The sequence below is a fragment of the Haliotis asinina genome, chromosome 14 (assembly GCF_037392515.1).
Source record: "Haliotis asinina isolate JCU_RB_2024 chromosome 14, JCU_Hal_asi_v2, whole genome shotgun sequence".
Classification (NCBI taxonomy): domain Eukaryota; kingdom Metazoa; phylum Mollusca; class Gastropoda; order Lepetellida; family Haliotidae; genus Haliotis; species Haliotis asinina.
Window position 1 is genome coordinate 33,097,158 of NC_090293.1, and position 15,191 is coordinate 33,112,348.

Genomic DNA, 15,191 nt, shown 5'->3' on the forward strand with positions numbered 1-15,191 from the left:
ACGTTACATAAAAACCCAAAACAAACAAACAAAAGCCACAAACAAGGAGCCTGCTAAGCGGATCGGCATCAGCAAAGCGTATTTGGTTGCATGTGACCCCAATAACGAAGGTCATAACGTACGTTTCCAACTGACAGGATGGTCTTTGTCTTCTTTGAATGTTGGGGCTGAAATACTTCCTCTAATATATCATTATCTATAATAATGACTGGAGGTTGTGAACCCTGTTCGTATCCATACATGAAATCACCACAACAATCTTTCTGGTTCAGTTACAAACAGAGCTACATTTAATTTATAACATTATATATATACTTTGTTCGTCACTGTTTCAGTAGGGTCATCGAGGTCTTAACATAGAACACGAGTAATATCAGTGTTGCCAGTGCGATGAAAAAACTCTCCGTATGCTGTTTTGTCCCTGTTTAAATAGATCAAGACTAAACGAGTTGTCAAAGAACGACCGAGTCCTCAGACTGTCATTTGACGACGCAAAACCTAGCATTCGGAATCGAACTGGAACAAATGGTGTAAGACACAAAGAGAAACAAAACATCTCTTTCTCCAACTTCAACATCGGGAAGATGTTTCGTTTACGTCACCGAGAAGAAACGGTCGATGTGCTCTCACTTCTCGGTGAGGATCAAGTTCGTAATGAAGGACGCCACACATGTCCACTGAGAACCAGTTATTGTAGTTTTGTACCAACGCATTGTGACTTAGCTGAGCTAGTTGCAGGAATTACCTTTAGAACCTGTCTAAAACAGTGGATCCGTGCCAGTTACCACTCGGAACCGCTCGATATAGTCCGCCACACTTCGGTACATACGTCACGACTCGCCTTTTCCCATTCGTAACTTATCGTTCCATTCCGCATGCAGGGTACCCACTCACTCTACCTGGTTACCACAGTACGGAAAGGGACGAGTAGTTAGATTTCCGTAACCTGCAAGAAGACTTTGTTTGTCGGTTTGCCCCGGAATAACACGAGTTGGTCACAAATGACCTTGGTAAAAACATACATGGCGAGAAATTAGTGCTTCCGGTGATTATCAACCCTCCACACCTTTTCCCCCTCACTCTCTCCTCCATACTCACTCGTCCGTAATCACTCACACACCCATCACTGCGTACTCGCTCACCCACTCACTTATTTGTGTTAACTCCTTCGTGGAGGTGAGGGTAGTAGCATCTGACAGCAGTATCTTATTTTCTTAAATCGAAATTTCCCCAACTAAACCCTGCAACCCTGCCATCATCTGTGCCACACTCTTTCTGGATGTTTTCGTACAGTAATTAGTACCGAGGACGATGCAACCGATCACGCTGACAATTCAAGTGCTGTTGCTCACATCATCTTTGTAAGATATATTCCCACATCCGTGCAAAAAACACATTTTCGACAATTTTATGATCGTCTAAACCTCTCGCGGACAAGAATGCATTTTTTGCTAATCATTTTACATCGAGAAGAACTCATTGAACATGTGCTTGCCTTTATTCCCCGTCGACTTTGGCGACTTAACGGGTGTAAAGGTTTTCAAATGTTCATCATTAAAGAGGAGTTGGTTGTTTTTTTACTCTCGACATGCACGCGAGCCAGGAACTCCTTGTCACCCACACGCTTCAAAGTATTAATAAACCCGTGTAGTTAGAGGGTTAACGTACAATGTTTCAGCATTGAGCAATGGGTGTGTGGGTGACTTTAATCTTACGCCCTTGTAACAATATTCCAGCAATATCAAGGCAGGGAGCAGGGGAAAAGGGCTTTATGCATTGTACCCACGTGGGGAATCGAACCCGGGTCTTCGGCGGGACGAGCGAACGCTTTGACCACAAGGCTACCCCACTCCCGGTAACAGTGTGGGCAAGACATGATCCTTTCATTTTAGCACATGACATGAGGTGAAATGAGATACCAACGAACGATGCACGCCTGGGTTAAAGAGCATAAAATACACTTGTCAGCGTTGTGAGGCTTCAATGGTACCATGATACCAGGATACACTACCAGCCAAGGTAACCATCTCATCCCTTTTGACGACGCTGCAGATTTGTTACTGTCCTAATTGTAAATGTCCATCAAGTGTACATGAAACACAAGTACACCTTGACCGACTGTGTGAGAAACACATGTACACCTCGACCAACATTGTAATGTGTAGACAAAAGCCAAGACATCTGAGAAAATCTCCTCAACATTACCATCACTGTCTCCATACTGACTACCACAACATAACATGTGCGATGAGATTCGAACTGAGTGCGTCGGCAGCATGCACGCCCACTCTGCTTCCCCAACAGCCCGCCGATATAGAGAGTACCAGGTCCGTACAAACCATATCTCTTCTTGTGCGATATAGTTTTTATCCTAAATCCAAACTGTGATGTGATTAGCACTATAATGTAATTCTTCGCCGACTGACGTTCAAACTTTGATGGACTAAACACTGGCTATCCTCAGTAAACACACAGGCGGCTTTCATATCGTTAAACATAACATTGACTAGTTCCCCAATCTCTCTGGTAATATCTGCCAGCGGCCAGTATTTGGCGACAGTTCATATAATGCTTCCTTACACTAAGTCCTTTTTAAGTGAGTTTACTATACTAGGGGGCAGCTGAAAGGGGTTACACAAGAGGCTAGTTGACTGTGGACGCTGAATGGCAGGGAGATTAGAGAACGTGGTCCCAAAAGCGTTGACCTTGACCTAGATTGGGGAACTGCCAAATCGTTTGTAAATTCGATGAGCTAGTGAAAAACCAGCAAATTCCACTGATTTTATTTTGTTAAAATAGGTTCCATTTTAAGGGGAAAGGAAAGACGTCAGACAGGCACAAATATGCTTAAGACCAAATTGTTGAATCCAACTGATAGATAAATGATTTTGTGGTTTAAATCAAATACTCAGTTTTCAAGTTTGTTGATCTTTGGCAGGGATACATAAAGTTGATTGCATCCATAAATGGGGTGTGAGCCAATAAGAATGAATTAAAGTGCAACAGCAACAATCTACGATATCACAGCGGAGAACACCAGACTGTTCCCATGTGATGAATCGGACCCGGGTCTTTGGCGTGATGTGCTAGGATTATTAGTCTAGGTTATTCAGCAAAATAGTCCTACCTGTTTGTAGGTTTCAGAAAAGCTGTAATGCTCCACCACAATTGAATAATACTGTTATTTCAACCGACAGTCAGAAAACAGGTTAGGAGTTCGCTGAAATATTACAAGGACACGCTCTAATAAAATATGTACGACTGTGTTCTTCAGCTTCTGTCAATTATTAACACAAATATAATATTCTTGTAGCTAATGAGAGTGCTTTGGGTTTTTACACCACTGAAGAGTCCAGTAATTTAACATTAAAAGATACCAGAAATAGGCTTAACACTTTACTCCCTAATGAGAAGATGACCTGGACCTATGCGTGACGAGCGGTCACTTTAACCACTGATGTGCTTATTAGTTGGCAACGGGTTTGAAATAGAGATTTTTGTTATGGACGGGTATGGAATAAGCTGATCACAAATTTTAAATGATGCCAAACGACCATCTGGTAGGTATGAAAATATATGCGTACAATTTCTGATGAGATCATGCTATATAGCATCCCCTCTCCCGTCTCGCCCGCTGCGGGACGTTTAACGCCAATACTGTGTCGTGACAATTGCCTCTTCACTACTGGTATCCCCAGACGAATGTGCTTATCATGTTCATCACGGTAACGAGCTAAACTCTGAAGGCGACTGTCCTCGCCAAACATGGCGGGATTGAATCACTGCCCATTCACTGACCACGGGGTGTCAGTTTGACCATGGTTGTTGGTCATGAAGACGCTGCGTGCTATAAACAGATGAACAGACAGACATACAGATATATTATAAAATATAACATATAAGAGAGACACCCTTTAAGGGTTATGAGAGAATATGATAAATTTACAACACTAAAAACAAAACCAAATAATGGTAAAGTTATGTACACTATAAGAACTATCCATGTAAGGCTAAATAAAAAAGTAATTTTGACGCGGCCGCGTCCCGATCATCCATTATAAAAATTAGTCTCTGAAAGAACGAGTGTGACTGAATCTACAACCTGTTAGCACGTGCTAAACTTCCCAAGCTGTATTTCTTAGTGAAAAAATAAAATAAAATGTGTTCCTCCAGCTTCACGTTTTTTCCATCAAAAACTAAAAAAAAAACTCCTACCGCCCTCGTCACCTTTGCAAGGAATGTGACAGGGAAACATTTAATTTTTTCATGCAGCCTAAAATATGTTTTCTTCTTTGTAAAATGTAAAAGCAGGTTTTGGCACTGAAATATACATGTTGTTTAACTAGTTAACGTAAAACTAGTTTATCGCCGTCACAGAGATCTTCGAAGTTGGAATGACGATAGTCAAATTTTTATAAACTTTCACGCAAATAATCTTACATAGGGCAATACGACAGAACGTGTCTTTCATCGTCACCACTCTCACTACACTGAAAATATAACCTCTCATTCACATTCGAATATGTATATCTGCCGGGTACCTCATGCAGAGGACCAGTACCTGATCTGAATTTGGATACGGTCGAGCGGTAAGAACAGGGCATACTTATTCTCACAGAACTTTCACAGCCATACACATCGTTAAACATTCCATACGTTCGTAATTTGTTACGTCCAGTCCTACCGACAGGATTGCATAGCAACTCATACACACATTTCTGCCTACAAATATCTCGCATGTTCTCACATACCCGTCTAACACTATCATCAGCTTCAGCACTACGGCCACATTTCACTCGGGACTGAATTCCAGTGTCTCACATGTCCACATCCGACCACATAAATACGTACTTATTTATTTCAAAGGACATTTTTTTCACTTTCATTCGGGACTGAATTCCAGTGTCTCACATGTCCACATCCGACCACATAAATACATACTTATTTATTTCAAAGGACATTTTTATAAAACGGCAATTCTGTCTGAAAATACACACCCGTTGTCTAGCAATGGGAGGAATCCATCCAATGTCACCATTCACAGCAACGTTCGAACCCACCCCCAGGAAAATTCTTTAGGCACGATAGTGGACAGCATGTACAATGGATGCTTTACGGTTTCCCCAGATAGATGCCCCATAGCTTGAAAGTGACAGCACCATTGTATCATATAACTTTGTGTAAGTTGTGGATGCCATTCCCACAGGAGCTATATATTTACAGATGAGATGGCCTAAAGCTCTGTTGGCAGAATTTTCTGCCTTAGCCATTGCATAATAGTCAAGATGTTCTGTGAGCGATAGGCCTAAATAATTATAACCATGAACAATTTCTAAAACCGAGTTACCAGCAGTAAAAAATGCCCTTGTTCTTTGTGCACTACTATATCTAAAATTTATAACCTTAGATTTATCCTTGTTAATGCATATACCAGTATCCACACACCGGTTGTTTGAAATATACAACAAATGAGTAAAATCCTCTGGTGATTCTGCAAGCTGTATAGGATCATGAGCATAGGAGAAGGCTGCAAGAATGGTATCAGCAACATAAATACTGATAACAATCTCTTCCACTGTGTTCAGCAGATCATTAATGAGTGAGTGAGTGAGTTTGGTTTTACGCCGTTTTTAGCAATATTCCAGGAATATTACGACGGGGGCACCATAAAATGGGCCTCACACATTGTACCCACTTGGGGAATCGAACCCGGGTCTTCGGCATGACGAGCGAACACTTTAACCACTAGGCTACAACCTTGCTTTAAATCTTGATTAACACCAAACCGTGATGTTAACATACTATTAATACAAACACTACATTTTATCTTATCATACAGAGATTGAAGAGCTAAAAACATTTTCTCTTTCACACCAATATCATTTCTTTTCTCCCACAATACATTTCTATCTATAAAGTCATATGCTTTCTTATAATCAAATCTATGACGTTTTCTATTTTCCATAAACGAGCAGTCAGAGTGAATATCATCAGTAGTGGGCCGTTTCTTCCCAAATCCGTTTTGCATATCTCTCAAAGCACCTGTAGAGTCGTGATCACTCAATACATATACCCCATGTACAATTGCGATTGTTACTTTCTATTTAAAACCAGGAAATGTCTTTTTGAACCCACTGCATTGAACGTATTCCCAGGCATCGCAAACCTAAGGAAGAGAGTTTTTTATGGATGTCGACTCCTTTATTATGAGGATCACTAACCAATGAAGGGATGGTTTAACTTCAGCTAAGGTCCATTCAGGCAGCAAAAGCACTGTCAGTCACCGTGGTCCCTGGTATGGTGATCTACCTTAAGCTGCTGGTGATCTCTTCTTATATTGTATTGTCTGTACTTTTTGTCTAATTTTAAAAGTTACTTGTTAGTTTTAGTTCTCTACCTGTGATAGCATGGATATTTTACTATCCTTTGTCGCTATTTGGTTTCTGTAATTTAAGTGCGTTTATTGTTATGTTATATTTATATATATTGTTCATAAATTTACAGTATGGCGGCAATTTTGCCGATGTGACTATAAATCACACATTCATTATGAGGTACGCAGCGTTTGGAGACTATTTCTAGACCTTCAGCAGGTGAGTGAATTATTTGAGGTAGAGAGCATATATGTACGTGTAAGAACAACAAAAGTAATAAGACAACAAAGATGCAGGCTAAACAACCTGAAAAAATGGAAGCCGGCGCTTTTCATAATAAAAACTTTATAATCCGTAAAATTTAAGAATGAAATAAACATCCCCTTCCCCATGCATATCACTTCTGAATGCCATTCAAAAACCTGAATCGCAAACCTCCAACTAAGCTTTCATTGATGTATATAATTTACAATCAAATACACCATGATTATTTTATTCCAGAAAAAATCTGAAAAATATAACCACAGGTTTATATGTCATGACAGAATGTCGTGTTAGAAAAAAAATATGACTGACGTTTGAACGCTGTTACTGAAAACTGTCATGTCTCTAAAAGAATCTCGTAATTTCTGACACAGTGTAACAAGTCTGTTCATTAACTGGCAACCCGGTATAGAAAACTAATTGAACTAGAACAAAAGAACTGGGACTTCCAAGTAGGCCGAAATAGGTGTTTGAGGTTATTTTAACATGTATCGAAGTGGTAAAAGTTCATTTGTTGCTGTTGGGTTTGGAAATCTACTGTAGTCACTTTGATCTTTTCCCCACTAGGTTTAGTTCTCATTAAACCGGAATCAGTATAAGTTCACTGACCTTAATTGACCACTGAACATGCAGGACGCTTTAATCCTGCCGTCACGACAACCGGTTTATAAGAGGTTTCAGCCGATCGTGTATAACAAGCTGGTTCAAAACGTCAGTCAAAGAGCGATACATTCTCCTTACAAAGATACACGGATTTACAATACTGGTATAGATGATTTGAACAAATAAGAAATCTTATCCCCTGTTCATCACTATGTGTGGCCCGGTGATAGGCTGCATTTAGATGCTTGTTTATTTGTCATAATGGTAATATTATATTTTATCATTTTGAGGCGGACCTTAACGTTCAGACAACCATAAACGTCATTGTATTTAAACTGACGGTCGGAATACGAAAAGATCCTATCTCACGTTGAAACATCTAGATGATTTCGGGGATACTATATTTATATATTCTTTTATATTTAAGCATGGATGTAAAGATATTACGAGTATTATCTTCTGTTCATTTGCTTAAAACACTGTGGTATCGCAAGTCTTTCATACAATTATATAGAAGATCAAAAAGTGCCGATATCGATCATACCATGTGTCAATATTGTCTCAATAAGATAGAAAACAAATATCGTCCCTTGTATAACAATGTACGAAAAAACACATCTACCATGTTATTATTACAGCAACTCAAATCCTCAAAAGTTAAAACTCCTTTGAATTCAGATTCAGCTAATATACTTATACGTTTATAAATATATAATTAGCTGTGTATTGTACAAACATAATGCAGTCACGAACAGTTAATGTATAAATCGATGTCCAGGCGCTCAGACTCTATACTATCATGAATGTCTATGTACTATTAGCCTCATGGCCATTCATACAATGAAATCTTGTCTGTCTGTTTCAAACTCGTCAAATGGAGGTTTTTATGACTAAATTGAACAGGGTTTTTTACACCACAAACACAAGTACATGATCTGTTCGAGTGTCAGTTTAGAAGTTAGGATCTCAAAGTGAGCACCAATTTAGCTCCAAACCGTACTTTAGTAAAGATATTTAAGAAAATGTAGCAAGTGTCTAAGACTAAAACTGTCACATTTGTCTTCGTTATAAACTTTGCTTACTGCAGGAACGTGTTAAACTCAGGTATATTCTTTCTCTGCATCACTAAAATGACGATGTCGACGTGTTACAGCATAGATAGGCATGATACAAAACAGAGGAACAAGAGACAACACTGAAAGAACTAGACTAGACACCATACGCCTTGAACAGTAGATCACAGCAAGACTGTACTGCATTGGACAGTAGAACAAAAGGTTATAGCACAGTGAACAGTAGGCCAAAGCACACGACTGCACAACATTAAACAGAAGAGCATAGAATTATAGCTCAGTGAACAGTAGTACCCGGCACTTTATCACATGGAACAGTAGAGCAACGTTATAGCGAATTGAACAGTAGAGCATTGCAGAGCGCTGTAGCTCATTGACCAGTGGAGCACAAGGATATACCACACTGAACAGTAGAGCAGAACGTGAAACCACACGGAACAGCACAAGGCAACAAAGGCTAGTCAAAAAGTAATATACCCCAGTATGCTTCATGTTATTGCTTTCGATATCGTTTATCTATCTCAGTCGACGCACTGATGAAGAACACTGTCCAACAACACTCCTAACATTAGTTGGTGTCACCAGTCTACAAATTATGTGGGCTTGGAACTTTTGATCAGCCCTCGCATATCACAGTGAACGGTAGAGGACAGCGTTGTACCACGTTGAACAGTAGCGCACGGCGCAATGCTACATTGAACACTAGAGGACATGAGCACAACATGCCATCAAATAGCAGATCACAGCACTGTATTATGTGGTATAGTAGGGCACGACCCCATACCATAGAGAACAGCGTTAGACCACACTGAACAAGGCTGTACCACATTGAACAGTAGAGGACAGCGTTAATACCACACTGAACAGTAGAGCACAACTTTGTTTAAACCACATTGAACAGTAGAGCACAACGTTATACAAGACTGAACAGTAGAGCACAGAATGGCACGGCACGCCATCAAACTGTACAGCCCACCACTTACCGTAAATATTGCACTACACGATACCGACAGCACAACACAGCACAGACCATCACGAGCCAGCACAGAAGAATGCAGTAATATTACAACACCGCGGAAGCAGTTCTGTACAACGCTCTGGATACAATCCATCACACAGCAACACAACGAAACAAGACAGGACTAAAACAAAGCAAAAGAAAATCAACGCATGTAGATCATATCACTGCCTTGCATACCGCTCATGGCCAACCGTCATGAGATTTCCAAGAAACATCGCTGGACAATTACAGAATAATGTAGATACCCACAGGTCTATGAATATATAAAAATGTTTTTCAGTCATAGTTTGAGGTATGTCAGGAGAAATACTTTTTACATAGAGAGTCGAGATATAATAGAAGATATTTGAACACTATTACTTTCCTGTCAATCTGAAATCACGTAGCACTGCCCTATGGGAATATTTCAGTCTCTCGTGTTATGTTTGCCTTACAACATCCTAAAGGTGACGGGGTAGCTGGTGGTTAAAGTGTTCGCTCGTCACACCGAAGGTCAAGGCTCGATTCCCCACATGGGTACATGCTTGAAGCCCATTTCATCTACCCTACCTCCGTGATATTCCTGGACTACTTGTGATGCTAAAAGAACCGTAGAACCATGCTCACTCACACACTACAACATGTTATCTTTGTCTATCTTGTCTTACTCTTGATAAAGGTTCAATGGCCATGTTCCCACTTACCACAGTCTGAGCGTTAAGATAATTTTGTGGTACTTGGCTCTGTACCAGAGAAGTGGAACAGTTTATTTTGCTTAACGCTAGTAATGAGACGCTACAACGGCTACGTGTAATTAATCGAGTCTGGACCAAATAATTCAGTGATTAACATCATAAGAATCGATCGACGCAGTTGGCATACGACGCCCGGCATCAACCAAATCAAAGAGCCTGACGCCTGATAACATTACGGCAGGCATGGGTTCCTGAAGGCCAATTCTGATCTGAACTTTCACGGGGTAGTACAATATTTCAGTTCTAATGCAGATGTCCGATTAAAGAAGATGGAAAGATACTTACAGCTTAAATCCACGAACCTTGGATTCGAATCCATGACCTTCCCCATTTCGGACTTTCCTCCGCAATAAAGGATTTCTTGGGCCGATGTCAAAGAACGGAACTCTTTAACTTGGCATAAAAACGTTACACTGAAATGTTACATTTTTGCACACGGAACCAATACAAGAGTTCCATAACACTGAAGAAGACTTTATAGGTAACTATATATATATAAATATATATTATTATGTAGGATAATGACAATGGCTATATGCCCGCTATTTCTGAACAAATGTGAGTCCAAACGTTTCACCTGAGGTTCACAGTGGGTAGGAATGAAGTCCTAGGAACTGCCAACCAAGGACTTCGTGACAGGTGTTGCGTAACTTCAGGTTTTGCTTCAGATATTCGTGAGGTAGTTTGCTACTGGTTAGCGACTTCGATGGGAAGGGTCTCCACTTGATTGCGTTGCTGAACACTTCGCCATAAGTGCTAGATGTACCTTCATCTGCATTGTACTTCGCCATAAGTGCTAGATGTACCTTCATCTGCATTGTACTTCGCCATAAGTGCTAGATGTACCTTCATCTGCATTGTACTTCGCCATAAGTGCTAGATGTACCGTCATCTGCATTGTACTTCGCCATAAGTGCTAGATGTACCTTCATCTGCATTGTACTTCGCCATAAGTGCTAGATGTACCTTCATCTGCATTGTAACTGCATTATGATGATGATGATGATGATGATGATGATGATGATGTCAGTTGCAAAGCGATAATGTCCTCACACTTGTGAATGCTCGATGCGCTGAAATGAATTGATTGAACGACTCAGTCATAGGCCGCATTGAAAAGAAAATTTTAATGATAAGCGCCCGGTCCAGTGTGTGTGTGTTGTGTGTTGTGTGTGTGTGCGTGTGTGCGTGTGTGCGTGTGTGCGTGCATGCGTGTGCATATGATAAAGCAATAGTGACTGTTCAAAGGATGCTTACTAGAGACAGACAGACAGACAGACAGACAGACAGAGAACGTCTGCGCAGGTCACAGTTCATTTGCAGTAAGGCATCGTTGGTTGGACAGTCTTTTATGGGTGAGCGTGTTTGTTGACAGCCAAACTCCTACCCAACAACGCACCACACTTGGCACATGTGGACTCACCTAGGTAAATGAGTTTGTTCCAACTTGTCTCCATTCAACCTCCAGAATATGGGTACCCAGTGGGATAAATCATTTGACAGCAAGATGAGCAGGGTTTATAATGTCAGTTGTTTTGTGTGCAGTTACACCATGCTCATTCGGCTTGGAGTTTAATGCCTTTATTAATAAAGTCTGTTTGTCGTTCTTTTGTTCTGTCTCTCGAAATTCGAGATCGACCTGGACGCATACCGTTTATTCAATATGTCCGTTATTATTCCGCGGAGTTTGCGCTTAATTTTGTCATGTTAGAATTGGCTTTCGATTCCAGTTTCAATTTTGAGCCGATAATCTGTTCCACACTGATAACACGGCGGATTTTTCTTTTAACTGACATATATACATTTTTTCTAAACTCAATAGTTCGTAACAATATCTTTCCTCAGTATTGTTGCTAACCATCAAAGCATCTTCAAATAAAAATCGATGTATAAATTGATGTGTATCAAGATATTTATATCATTACACCTACAAGGCGATGAGAACAATGTATTGTCACGAACATTTATAAATTGATACATAGTTTTTGTATCTGCAGTAAGGAAACGAAGACACCATAGTTCTAAGACCGAGTTAACACATTCACTGTCACGCGTTTCATTATGGTTCATTAGTTATCTCCGATACTTCAAATATACGTTTGTTTGAGAAAGAGTTGCTTCATCATCCAGCATCCCTGGTGCATCCAGCAGTTAATTAGGTGAGGCAAGTTTAGCATCCCTGGGAGACCTTGTATACACACATCTTAAATTAGACTGCAAGACCACAACATATGTGTCGATTAAAACATCAGATGGTTGCATATTTGGTTGGTTAGTTGTTCAACGCAGCATTCAGGAATAGTCCAGTTTCAGTCTGTAGCTAATCGCGTCTGGACCAGACAATCAAGTGATCAACAACAAGAGCATCGATCTATGTAAATGGGATTAAACAGCGACCCCGACTACTCGATGCTGGTTGTAGCTTCTACCAACAACTATAGGCTGCTTTTAGACGTCACAGGTCGCTTGACATTGTGTTAAAAGCGTTTACCCATTTTGCCGAAAACCTGGTTCAATTTGACAATTGGAGAGGGGAAGAATGCGGGATTGACCCGTCTATTTATCTTACAACTCATTATTGTGGTGTATTTCTAAATAATTGCAACCTAAACGTCATAATAGGATACTTAAATAATGTTTTTGATTCACAAGAAATGTAATAAACCTGATAATCTGCATTCTAACAAAATCCGATTTTAAACTGTGTACTTTCTTGTGTTCCACAGTTTCGACTACTGAAACGATAGTTTTTTTACGACCTGGTCCCGGAGTGTGGTTAATGTCGTTACGAAAGATTTTTCATTCTGTTTTTGTCCATGTAACCTTTTCTTCCATGTAGCGGTGTTCTCAAAGTGCCATCGTCCACATCCTCCAGTCTGATCGTGTACCGTTACTCCCTAGCCTCTCTCCTCAACACGAAATATGGTTAGTTGCGTTGCTTCTTCTCGTTTCATTTCCAAATTGGTTTTTAATGAGACCCAGAGTGGTAAATAACCCCCATGGCCTAACAGAACTTTTCTCAGCATGAATGAAACCCCTTGAATGCCATGCGCAATTTCTTGAAGACTTAGAAGAACTTTGGTTTGGAGGGTATACAATGCCAGGCCCAGTCCGATGTGCCGTTAGACGTTTACAAACGTGTGCAATATGCTGTGATACCTTTCTGATAATTACATAATGAAGTCTGTGGTCTCTGACGCTTGAGAGACACACAATCCCTTGTAAGACCTCTTCCTGCCTATCGACCCGTCTGTATCCGGACGTTCAATCGTAGAGTAGGGGGCGTTTAGCGTTAGCGTTAAACGTTGAGGAATAAAATTGCCTTTTGTTTGCTACGTTTAAAGAAAGAGCGTATGGCTAAAATTTCTGGTATCTGAATCCTTTTAAAATGATGTTGTTAAGAAAATACAGCTTTGTATAACTGCACCGACGATAACGTGCGTCACGCGACGTACGTCAACCGAACTCGATGCCATATGATAACATGTTTTTAAACTTTATTGACATAAACACAAACAGAATTCCAATTTTGTTTACTTCATCACTGATCAGCTTCATTAATATGTTTATAGCTCTAGGATATTACGTTGGCGGATGACATCGTCTTTGTCTCGTTTACGCTAAGCACCTCCAAATTGACGTTTCCGTGGAAATAAATGAATTTTACTTATTAAAGTTGGATTATCAAGAGTATAACACCTCCTTGTTGTTATGATAAATAACCTATACTCATTTAATGGTGATATCTCCATCACTCCACCATTTCCATCACTCAGGAGTAGCCGAACCATTTCGCTCGAGATAGGTAATTGTACGGTTATTTTAGCGTTGTGGTATAGAGCGTTAGCGTGTATAGAGCGCAGGTTACATGTCAGTTAAACATCGTTGTAATACATGTGGTCTCGCCATAGGCAAACTTAACTCTGTTCACCCAGCAGAAAATGGGTACCCGACGGGTTAAGTTTTGTGACTATACCCTTCGAGAGCTTTATAAACAGCTTGAGTTGTCCGGGAAAATAACGTGTTATCGCTTTAAGCATGCTCCCATGGCGTTGAGACAGTACACTATAAATGCCACTATAATATCGAATTGACCATCCAGAGATGTTGCAGTAGTGAAAGTTGTTTTTATAATGCTTTAAAGATATTATATCCTGGACAAAAGAATAAAAACAAAATAGAGAATGCGTCTCACGTTCCGATATGGGACTTAATTCAACATATCGATCTACACTGTATGGAGACAGCCTAAGCAACACAGGGTTTTTCTGAAAGTTCCGCAGCTGGTAGTCCATGTTTAGTTCAGTATTTATGACATTTGGGAAATCTGCATCTGTAAAATCATTATGTCGTGAGTTCTTGTGTCATTAATGTCCAGAACAGACAGTTATTTTCGAGTTTCCGTTGTTGGATTTTGTGTCACAGATTTAATAACGCGAGTTTAATCAAGCGAGTAACGCCTCCTACAGACATGGGTGCTCTCTACTATGTTATAAATATCTATTGTATTGTGCCCGACCCCTCTATGCGAGCATTTGGGATCGTTTGGCATATCCTTCCAGACATAGACATCTTAGAACACAGACTGCAAGAAAAACATAACAGATGCTTAATATCAAATGTCAAACCACTATGGGGCAGTCATGTAGTTTCAAATGATTACGAAAACTAAATCAAATTAAAATGAAAATGACAAATGTAACCCTGTGCTAGTGTCATTATGAACGAGCGATTCAACCAAGTACTTAGGTGACACAGGTGCAAGTCCACCTGCAGTTACTGTGAAGGTCAAGGTGACTGATGATTTGAAGAACATTCTGCGACCAGCAGGGTACAGGACATGGTTCGCTCTGAAGTACTTCAATGTCTGAGACCAAGTTTGACGCGTCAGTGGCTTGGAGACAAATCGAGGATCAATCGTTCGGTTAAGGGTGGAATCTAGTTTGACAAGTCCCCGTTGTAGTCTAGAAACCACCAGAGACCAAGCATCATGGCAACACATAGATTCTGTTGCAGCTTCAAAGACGTCCGACAGATGATGTGAGAGAATCTTATCACATTTTAAGCTGGCAGTTACATTGTTGATATTCCTTTGAGGGCCAGTGTAGTCTATGTCATGTTT